Here is a 9,866-nt window from a genome sequence, read left to right as displayed (position 1 = left end):
GGAAACAATATCCTGGACCCCTGTGGAACTGGAGTCTCAAGGTCTGGGGTTGTGACCAGCCAAACACCACATCTTTGCTTGCACGAGAATTATTCCCCAACATTGGCTCCAGTGTTCCTCTGCCCACAGTCTTGACCTCCCCACTGTCCAGCACCCAAAAAGATACTTCCTTCCAGTGCTCCATGAGCAGAGAAAAGACCCTCCTTACCCCTGCTCTCATCTCAATCACAGCATCCTGGCCTCCAAGGCATTAGGGTCACTGAACCTCGTGTGGGCTGGAGGTCATGGAGAAAGGTATAGACCACTCTCTAACACTGTATGAATCGTGAAGTTCAGGAAGGGTCTCAGATCGGCATATGATAAATGTGGATCCTATTATTGAAATGGGTGGGGTGGGGAGGACTTTATCTTATGCAACTCAATCTCTTTTCCTGTCCCTACCCACCAAAGGTGTATGACAGGCCTATGAGTGACAGCATCCCCAAGTGGCCAATGTGGGAGTCACAGTTTGATAGTTAAAAAATAGAGATTCTCGTATGAACTTCCCCCATGACCTGAATGCTTGTTCTAGGTCTAAGGCTCAGAAAGCAATACCCCAAAATCAAAGCCTCAGAAAGTTCACCACACCTTAAACTCCTGACCTCAAGCAATCCTCCCACCTTAGCCTCTCAAGTAGCTAGGACTGCAGGTACATGCCATGTGCCAGGCTATTTTTTCAAAATTTTTTGTAGAGATGGAGTCTTGAAATGTTACCCAGGCTGGTATGGAACTCCTGAGCTCAAGCAATCATTCTGAAAGAGCCTCAGAAGCAAAACTTTCTCTCTGAGCTTCTTCTGTCCTCCTGTCTCTGAGTCCCATTCTCCCTGGAGGCACCTTAGAAACGAGAATCCCTCTTCCCCCTGATGGGTACTAGAAATCAGAACCCCTTTTCCCCAAAGCCAGCCATAAAACCTAAAAATTGGACTCTAATTTTCCCTCTACATTTCTGCGTAAAAGCTGGCCATACAGAAATTATCTGGGTTGGGTGCGGTGGCTCAAATCTGTAATTTCAAAACTTTGGAAGGCCAAGGCAGGAGGATTGCTTGAGCCCAGGAGTTTAAGACCAGCCTGAGTAACATTGCAAGACTCCATCTCTGCAAAAATTTTTAAAAATTAGTGTGGCATGTTGGCACGCACCTGTAGTCCTACATACTTGAGAGGCTGAGACTGGCAGATTGCTTGAGTCCAGGAATTTGAGGCTGTGGTGTACCATGGATCAGGCCCCTGAACTTCACCCTGGTTGACAGAATCAGACCCTGCCTCTTGAAAAGAGAAAACAAAAGAAGAAATGATCTGACCTACTTTGTTTGACTGTAGGTCTTAAGACCCCCCTTTCCAGAAAGTTGGTTATTCATTGGTCCTCTTGCCCTTCCTGAAAAGAGTGAATAGAGGGGCCTTTGAGGGGACCTAAGGAATATGGTGAATTTTCCCCACACCCAGAAGGAAGAAGCACTGTTCAGAGAGGCCAAGAAGAATCCAACCCTATTTCTACATAGCTGTCCATACTTTGTTGAACCTAGGCATAAAAATGGACGGTTTCCCCTGTATCTTTTGGCCTTCATTCTAAAGGCTCTCATGTCATATACAACTGTGATCAAATAAATATTTAAGCTTTTTCTCCTGTGAATCTTCCTTTTGTCAGTTCGTTATAAGCAAACCTTCAGAGGGTGAAGGGGAAGCTTTCCCTTGGCCCCTATACAGACAAGAATTTGGAATGCCTTATTTAATTTTTGCTTTCTCAGTATTAAGCAGAGTAAGAGTGAATTCCATATATTCTGTGTCATCCCAGAGAAAAGAAACAAGACCAGGGAGTGAGTAAAAGTTATCCAAAGACAGATTTTGATTTCGTATTAGAAAACACTATAAACACTATTAAAAAGTGATGTTAGTTATCATTGCAGTGTTGCAATTTGTTGAATCTTGACTTCCTGTTCCTGGCCATATTCTAACCTAAGTAAAGGCTCCAGGTTGGGTTAAATGCCTTGAGGTTGCCTAAAATACTCCTCTGTTGTGCTTCATCCTGTTTCTAGAATTTTCTAGATAAGATTAATCTCTAATTTTTTGGCTTTCTTCCACACTAGTTTTCATCTTTTTAGGGACAGAGATTAATAATGTCTTACTCATCTTTGTATTTCTAGCATCTAATACAGTTTTGAATACATAAAGTTACTGAAAATATAACCCTTGAATTAGGAACTGGGGAGTGGTGGAGGTATTTGTATTGACTGAGAGATAGTACTCGATTCATTTTAAAATCCTGCCACATTTGAAGATTCACTAAGTCTGCCTCTACCAAAAGATTCTATTGCTAATTCATCATTACCATATTGGATGCTATGAATTGGCACCCTAGTAGATTGAGCACATTCACTCCTACTTTCCAACCTCCAAATTCTGGGTTCATGTTGTGACCACACATTCATGAAATTGATATGGACAGGAGACAGGGAAATACTGGGTAAAGAAGGTAGTTCCCCAGCAAAGGCCCTACCCTCAAGCCTGGAGACCCATGGCCCTAAGTGGGAAAAGTTGCCTTCTTCCCTGCCATGTCCCCCTATCCTGTACCCATATAAATCCCAAACCCCAGGCTCCAGAAGCAGATGAGGAGATGAGGAGACAAGCAGACAAATGGCAGATGACACAGCAGAGAAAGAGAGAAGGGAAGGAACGTGTGAATGCCAGGAGTTAAACTGGGGGTGGTCAGAGGGGAGATTGGCTGCTGGATGACCAAACTCCAGGGGAAGATCATCTTCTCACTCCATTCCCCCTTCCAGCTCCCCATCCATCCTGCTGAGAGCCACCTCCACCATTCAATAAAACCCCACATTCATCCTTCAAGCCTGTGTGTGTGACCCGATTCTTCGGAGATACTGGGCAAAAGCTGGGAATACAGAAAGCTGTCACACTGGCCCTCTGCCCTTGTGAAATGGCAGAAGGTCTATTGAGCTGGTTAACACTTAAGCCATTTGCAGACAGCAAGACTAAAAGAGCATTGTAACACTTGGGCTGCAGGCACCACCCCTCCCCCAGACAGTACCGCCAGGCTGGAGCCCATAGCACTCACTCCAGCCCCTACACCTGCCCATCTGTGTGCTCCATCTCCCATCAGGTGTTTGAGCGACTAAGCGGGTGAGCCACACGCCCGTTGCACATCCCGTGAGGTAGATCAGGGAACTCTCCTCCTTCAAAATGGCTAGTGGTAGATATGGAGTATAGATTACAGCTTACATACCAGGGCCAGCACTCTGTTTTAATCACTTTTAGCTCACCGGAGACACTCAGCAAAGCTGACAAAACACAACTTATTCCCATGACAAGAGATTCCCCAAATCAGTATTCCCAAATTACCACATTTGCTGCAGAATCATAGCATGGAAAACCAACCTATGCTTGCTATTCTAATTATTTGTCTTCTAGTTTCATCTTTGGTTGTTGGCCTATTCCCTTGAAGTTGATATTGGGTTGATTAGATCCCAGATTCTAGGAGTATAACTTCTTAAAAAGTCACTCAATTTTATTCCCTGGAAAACCAGTCCAAATCTCAGTCATCTTTTTTCAGGACTGCTGAATGACATGTGTGATTTTCTATGCCAAGTCTCACCAGAAAAAGGAAGCTTTTGTTAGCACTGGGTCAGAGCATTCACTGTGGTATTATTTTTAACTTCCTGTGCCTAGACACATCTTGAAAACTAATCAGGAGTAAGCCTTTTGAATTCTACTTTTATTTTATTCTTTAAGCATTTAATGGAATTAGCCACTGAATTCTATATCCTCTTGATAAATCAGTCTCCAATTACAGAAATGAAGAAAAAAATTAAGAGTGAACTTAATGCTACTCACATAGGGAGGAAATTACACCCCCCACCCCCACTACCATCAGACACCTCTATTTTATTTTCACAAATGATCTTTCTCCATATTGCTGAATGGAGAATACTTTTAACAGAAGAAAATGCCTTTGAGATCAACAGAGGTCATTACGTTTCTGATGAGTTAGGAGCAGGACTCCTGTAGAATAACTCTATACATCCAGGGGCAACCCATTTGCAGAGGGAATTCAAGAGAGTTCCACAGTGCACTCAGGTCTGAGTGGCATCATCTCTCACCAACCTGTAACGTGTGCACTATCGTCTTTGCCCATTGGCACTTACACGTAGTCCACTCACTGTTGTGCTTCTGCAGGTTTACAGTCCTCTCAGTGAGAGAACGAGAGGATCCCTTTTCTTCCTAATCTAATCCCTTCCCATCACCAACCATACCTTGCTGGGATCAGCAGCTACTCTACCGATGACTCTGCCAAGCAGAATGAATACCTTTCATCTGAGTGTGCGGTAGTGACTCTCTCAGCAAAGCACTATCTGTATCCTTGTGGAGCCAAGGGGATTTCTGTAAAGACAGAGCTATCAGGAACATGTGTCCAGGTGCTAAAGATATGAGGCTTTAGAGGAGAAATGCTTGTTAGTTTCCAAAGATAAAATCTCAGCAGCTTGCTAATAATATTTATGTAGCACCTTAGTGCCAAAAGCTCAAAGCTTTTTTCTCCTATATTCACATAACTGGGCTGGCATCCAAACATGTCTCCAGAATGGCTCAGGGGTATCTATTATCCCCATTTTCTCACAAAGGAAACCAAGATAAAAGGTTTAAATGGTTTTGCCCAGAGGGACAGAGGAGACATTAGAAGTAGGGTCAGAAATAGAAGAGAATCACTCAATTTTTACTCTGACGGTGTTATACAACTCTCTGAAATAAATAAATGCTTTGATGTGCATATTTATATACACAAATCATACACATTGCTATTCTCCAACTGATACAGTTTCTTGATCTTGTAGTATTTATTTCAAAACATAAATGATCTCAATGAAAATACCTTAATGCTAGCGCAAATGCTAACCTGATATGAGCCACAGGTTCATAAATCAGACCATAGCAATCAAGTCTTTTCTATGGATGTTGTTTCCAGAAGGTAGGTGCCTACTCAGTTTCTTTTGAACTTATGCTTAGTTCCTGAGCCCTTGAAGGATCCAAGAAATTGCTCTAGAGGAGGTTAAAGTGAACATGCTCTGACGAGGAAAGCCATGGATAGAAACCAAGGTGGGAGAGCAATGTATAAATGCTACCGGGCAGTTGCAGGGGTGCTACCTGCTCCCCACACCCTTTCTCCCCCAGGCGTTTTCATGTCTTCATGCTGATAGAAAGTCCCCTGGTAATGGCATGAGCATGGTGATGGGCATCAGTAGATGGCTTGTGACTGGAGGAAAGAATGGGAAACGAGCTATGCTTTCATGAGGGAAGGAAGGAGGGAGGGAGAGAGGGAGGGAGCAAGGGAGGGAGGAAAGGAGGAGAGAAGGCAGGAAATGACAGAGTCAGCATACAGTACACTGTTGGGTAATTTCCACTACCAGACACAGTGTACAAATGCTGTTTGTCATCTGCACCCTCTGTTACTATCTTAAATCTCTAAACGAAATCCAGAACCAAGTGGGCTACTTCCTAACTGATAACCATGATTTCATGGAGAGAAGATTCTGTTGTTTTGCAAGCAACAAAACTGGTGGGAAGTAACGATATCGGAAGATACCTAGGCCGTTCATCTCACTATCATGAGGACGTCCTCATTTTCTGCAATTGGCCTTGTCTCTCATGGGTTCTTACAAACAAGAGGGAGAAATGTACTCGATATCTCTACAATTCAGTTAATTAATAATCATGGTAGCAATCAAATCCAAAGGGCACATTTGCCCCAATCATTGTCAACCCGAGATGTTTCTAATGAAGAGCCTTTAGAACCTGGGTTGAAAGTAGTACTTGATAGTTGAATGGCCAAGGATTGTCACTGGTTTTGTTGAAGACATTTAATCAGATATGACTCCAGGTTCTCTGTCATAACAGTGCTCACCCTGTTGGATTGTGCTGTGCTGTATTGAATAAAGGAAAGGGTCAGAGTGAGAAACTGTCATCCTGTACCCATGGTGGGATGCCAGGAAGGCCGGGCTGGGCACATTGCTGAGGACAGTGGGCTTCAGTCTTGGTTGCATGTTAAATAAGCCTGGGGAGATTCCAAACATCCTGACGTCCAGATCTCACCCCATAGCATTACATCAGAATCTTGGTGGGTGGGATTCAGCATGGATATCTTTCAAAGTTCCCCAGGCAGTTCTGGTGGGTGGCTAAGTTTGAGAAACACTGCTGCAAGGACTTTACTCTGCTCTTTGTCTCTATGGGCATCTTTCGGATGCAGACTTATGGACATTGAATCACATGAGTCAAATATTGCGTCTCCCATAAGAGGCTCTGCACATCTGCTGACAGACCAGTGTATCACGTTTAAGACTTTTAAAGGGGCTGTTTATAACAATCTGCCCTTGGATTCAGAACCCTTGGTGCAGCATCCGCAGTGGTGCAGTGTCCATAGTGAATGTGTAACATGATGTGTGGCCAAGATGGTAGAGAGTCTTGGAAATCAAGCCCCGTGAAGAATGGATGAAGATGCAGAGAGTGTTGGGCTCTAGGGAGAGAAGATTTGGGTAGAATGACTGTTCCAGGACATTGAAGTGATGCTTCCTGAAACAGGGTTGGATTAGCCTTCTCCTACACTAGATGTGAGCAATTTGAGGTATTTTCTGATTGCTCCAAAAGTGCCAATGGGTCCTCACCAGATACGTCTTAAGTGACTATTCCAGGAAAGACTGCTAGGATGAATTGTGGCTGTGACAGTGTATTGACTTGAATGAATGTTTGCTCACCCTCTTTGGTAGACACTGGGGAGGGAGGACAGCAAAGACAAAATTCAATATGACTTTTTTCATTATTCCAAACACTGGAACCTTCATTCAATGACATATTAAAATTTGACCTTGGGACATCCAAGGACACAATTCTTCTAGCTTGAATTCTGCACCTCTGGAATGTTTTCTTTTTTATTTAGATATGGTTTTCTTTCTTTTTTTATTACACTTTAAGTTCTAGGGTACAGGAGCACAACACGCAGGTTTGTTACATATGTATACATGTGCCATGTTGGTGTGCTGCACCCATTAACTCATCATAGATACTGTTTTCACTATTTACCCCAAATAAAGTTCAAGGGACAGGCAGCTCTTTCATATCTAGCTCCACTCCAAAAGTAGGTAACATCACTATACCAATGATGCTAATAATAATAATAAAAAATACAGTGCATTCTATGCTTACATTGGTCCTTCATCATAAAGTTCCTTGCTAGATTGATTTCTATTCCTCAGAATCTGTTTTTTACAATCTTTCCATTCGTTCTGTATGGCCACAGAATTAATTGGTCTTTTCTGAACACTGCTAAAATAACACCACCTTCATTGTACCCCAGATTAACTAGTAGATGACGCATGTTTTCTTCAAACTACCTTAGCTTTTCTTTTGAATCAAAAACACTTTTTACCCTCCGAAGTATCTGCCTACCCTTCACTTCACTGCTTCCCTACTTTCCTAAAATCTTTAAAATTGTCTCCTATCCCTCATTACTTATTATCATAACACTGTATTCCTTTGATTCATAGGAAGAATACACCAACTAAACAAAGTTCTCTAGAAGGCAACTTCGGAGACAATTTGATGCCCAACATTTACATAACATATTTTCATTTCTATCTGTAGTAGATATTTATTGGCCATTCCAAGTGTTTTCTTTGACATTGCATTTTTCTAAAGGTGTTTATTTCATATGTGATAGAGATTATATTTTTCTTAATTAGGTCAGAAATGACTTTATAAAAATCTCTGTCTTATTACTTTCAAGTACTGCTATTTCAGTATCTACTTCTATCTCAACAATTCCATGAAACCACACATTAGAAAATGTAAATAGTTAAGTAGTAAATTTTATTTTTGCTTAACTGGTGTTTGACTACATTGTAAACCTCCCAACAAGCATTCAAGTAGTTTTAGTCCTTCTAAATTTTTTATACTTACTGCTCCAAATGCTATTTTCAATGTTTCATGACCACAATATCAGATTATTTGGACAAAAACCTTCAAACGCAGGACTTTTCCTTAGGCAGAATGTATTTCTTGACTGTTGTCTTAAGGCATGGGTTTGGTTTATTTCATTTTAACGCATGGGTTATCGTAAAGAGAGAATGCCATTTGAATGATGTCTATGTCTATGTCCCCATTAGTTACTCTGGGCACAGAATTAGCAAGAAACATCCTTACAAGTAAAGCAGTTAGGGAAGCATTTTCCTACTTCCAGAGAAAAATCAGACATTGAAAAATATTTCTTTGAATGCCAGTGACCTGGGCTATAGAGAAAGAATCTGCCCTGCCATAGCAATCCTGGTGCTGACCACCGAGGAGCACCACCTGTTCCTGGGCATTTATGTGTTGTGCAAAGATCATGCAAATATAAGTTGAACTAAATTTAACTTGTGCCAACCCTAAGGCAGTATCAGCTAAGATAAACACCTGACTTAGAGGTGATTCACTGACCTTGGGATTATATGGAAAAGAGAGTGCATTAAAAAAATTTTTTTTGGCTGGGTGCAGTGGTTCATGCCTGTAATCCCAGCACTTTGGGAGGCCGAGGCAGGTGGATCACAAGGTCAGGAGATTGAGACCATCCTGGCTAACATGGCTAACATGGTGAAACCCCATCTCTACTAAAAATACAAAAAAATTAGCCGGGCGTGGTGGTGGGTGCCTGTATTCCCAGCTACTCCAGAGGCTGAGACAGGAGAATGGTGTGAACCCAGGAGGTGGAGCTTGCAGTGAGCCAAGATCGTGCCACTGCACTCCAGCCTGGGCAACAGAGCAAGACTCTGTCTCAAAAAAGAAAAAAAAATTTTTTTGGGTTAGCATCCTTTGAAACTTAATCATCCATAATAAAGCCCTTGTGTACCTATTAGACTTTGGAATTTATATAGTTTTCTTGGGGTTTCAAAGAATAAGATAATCGTTAATGAATGATGAAAATCCCCACAATCCTTTTACATTAGGCAGCAGCATGATGACCTTCATTAAATAGAGGACAGAGATTAAAGGACTAATCCTGAAGTCTGTCTGTGCCATCAGTCGTGGAGCTGGCAGCAGGACTTGGACTTCTGTGCCTGTTTTGGTGCCAAATGATTTACCTGCATGGGAAATATGAGGAATGATTTAAGCTAAGTCCCCACTTGCAGTGCTCACATGGCTGGATCTGGTGAAATTATCAGGGGAGAAGTAGCAAAGTGGCATCTTCAGAGATGCCTCATCGCTGAATATAACTGAGTAGACAAAGGGAGTTCACTGAGCTATATTGTCCAAACACACCACTTGTGTCATGCACTCTGTGTGTGTGTCAGAAACTGCTGGTGTTTTACTTATATTGCATCATTTAACCATAACTGTGATAACTAGGGGGAAACCAGCTCAAGTTCCACATAGAACTGATATTTACAGGGTTTTTGAATAAACATAGAAATTGACCCATCTGGTCTTAAAACTTGAAACTTAACATTTGTCAGTCATCTGAGTTAGGAAACGGACCTTCAGGCAAGAGACTGAAATTCACCACATCACCATCAGAGAATGAGACACCAGACTCTTCATTTATCATGATTGCTTCCTTACCCCTCCTTAATTGCTGTTTTCCCTGCTGGTAGTTACCTCCCTTCCCAGCTATATAAACCCTCCAATTTGAGTCAGCTGGAGAGATGAATTTAAGACTGATCTCCCACCTCCTTGGCTGCAGCACCCAAATAAAGCCTTCTTCCCTGACAATGCTTATTGTCTCAGTGGTTGGCTTTCTGTGCAGTGAGCAATGGGACCTAGACCCAACCCCTGGTGTTTTAGTAGCATGGGGAAACCAAGGC

This window comes from Pan troglodytes, chromosome 20 (assembly GCF_028858775.2).
Source record: "Pan troglodytes isolate AG18354 chromosome 20, NHGRI_mPanTro3-v2.0_pri, whole genome shotgun sequence".
Classification (NCBI taxonomy): Eukaryota; Metazoa; Chordata; class Mammalia; order Primates; family Hominidae; genus Pan; species Pan troglodytes.
Note: the sequence above shows the minus strand (reverse complement) of the source record.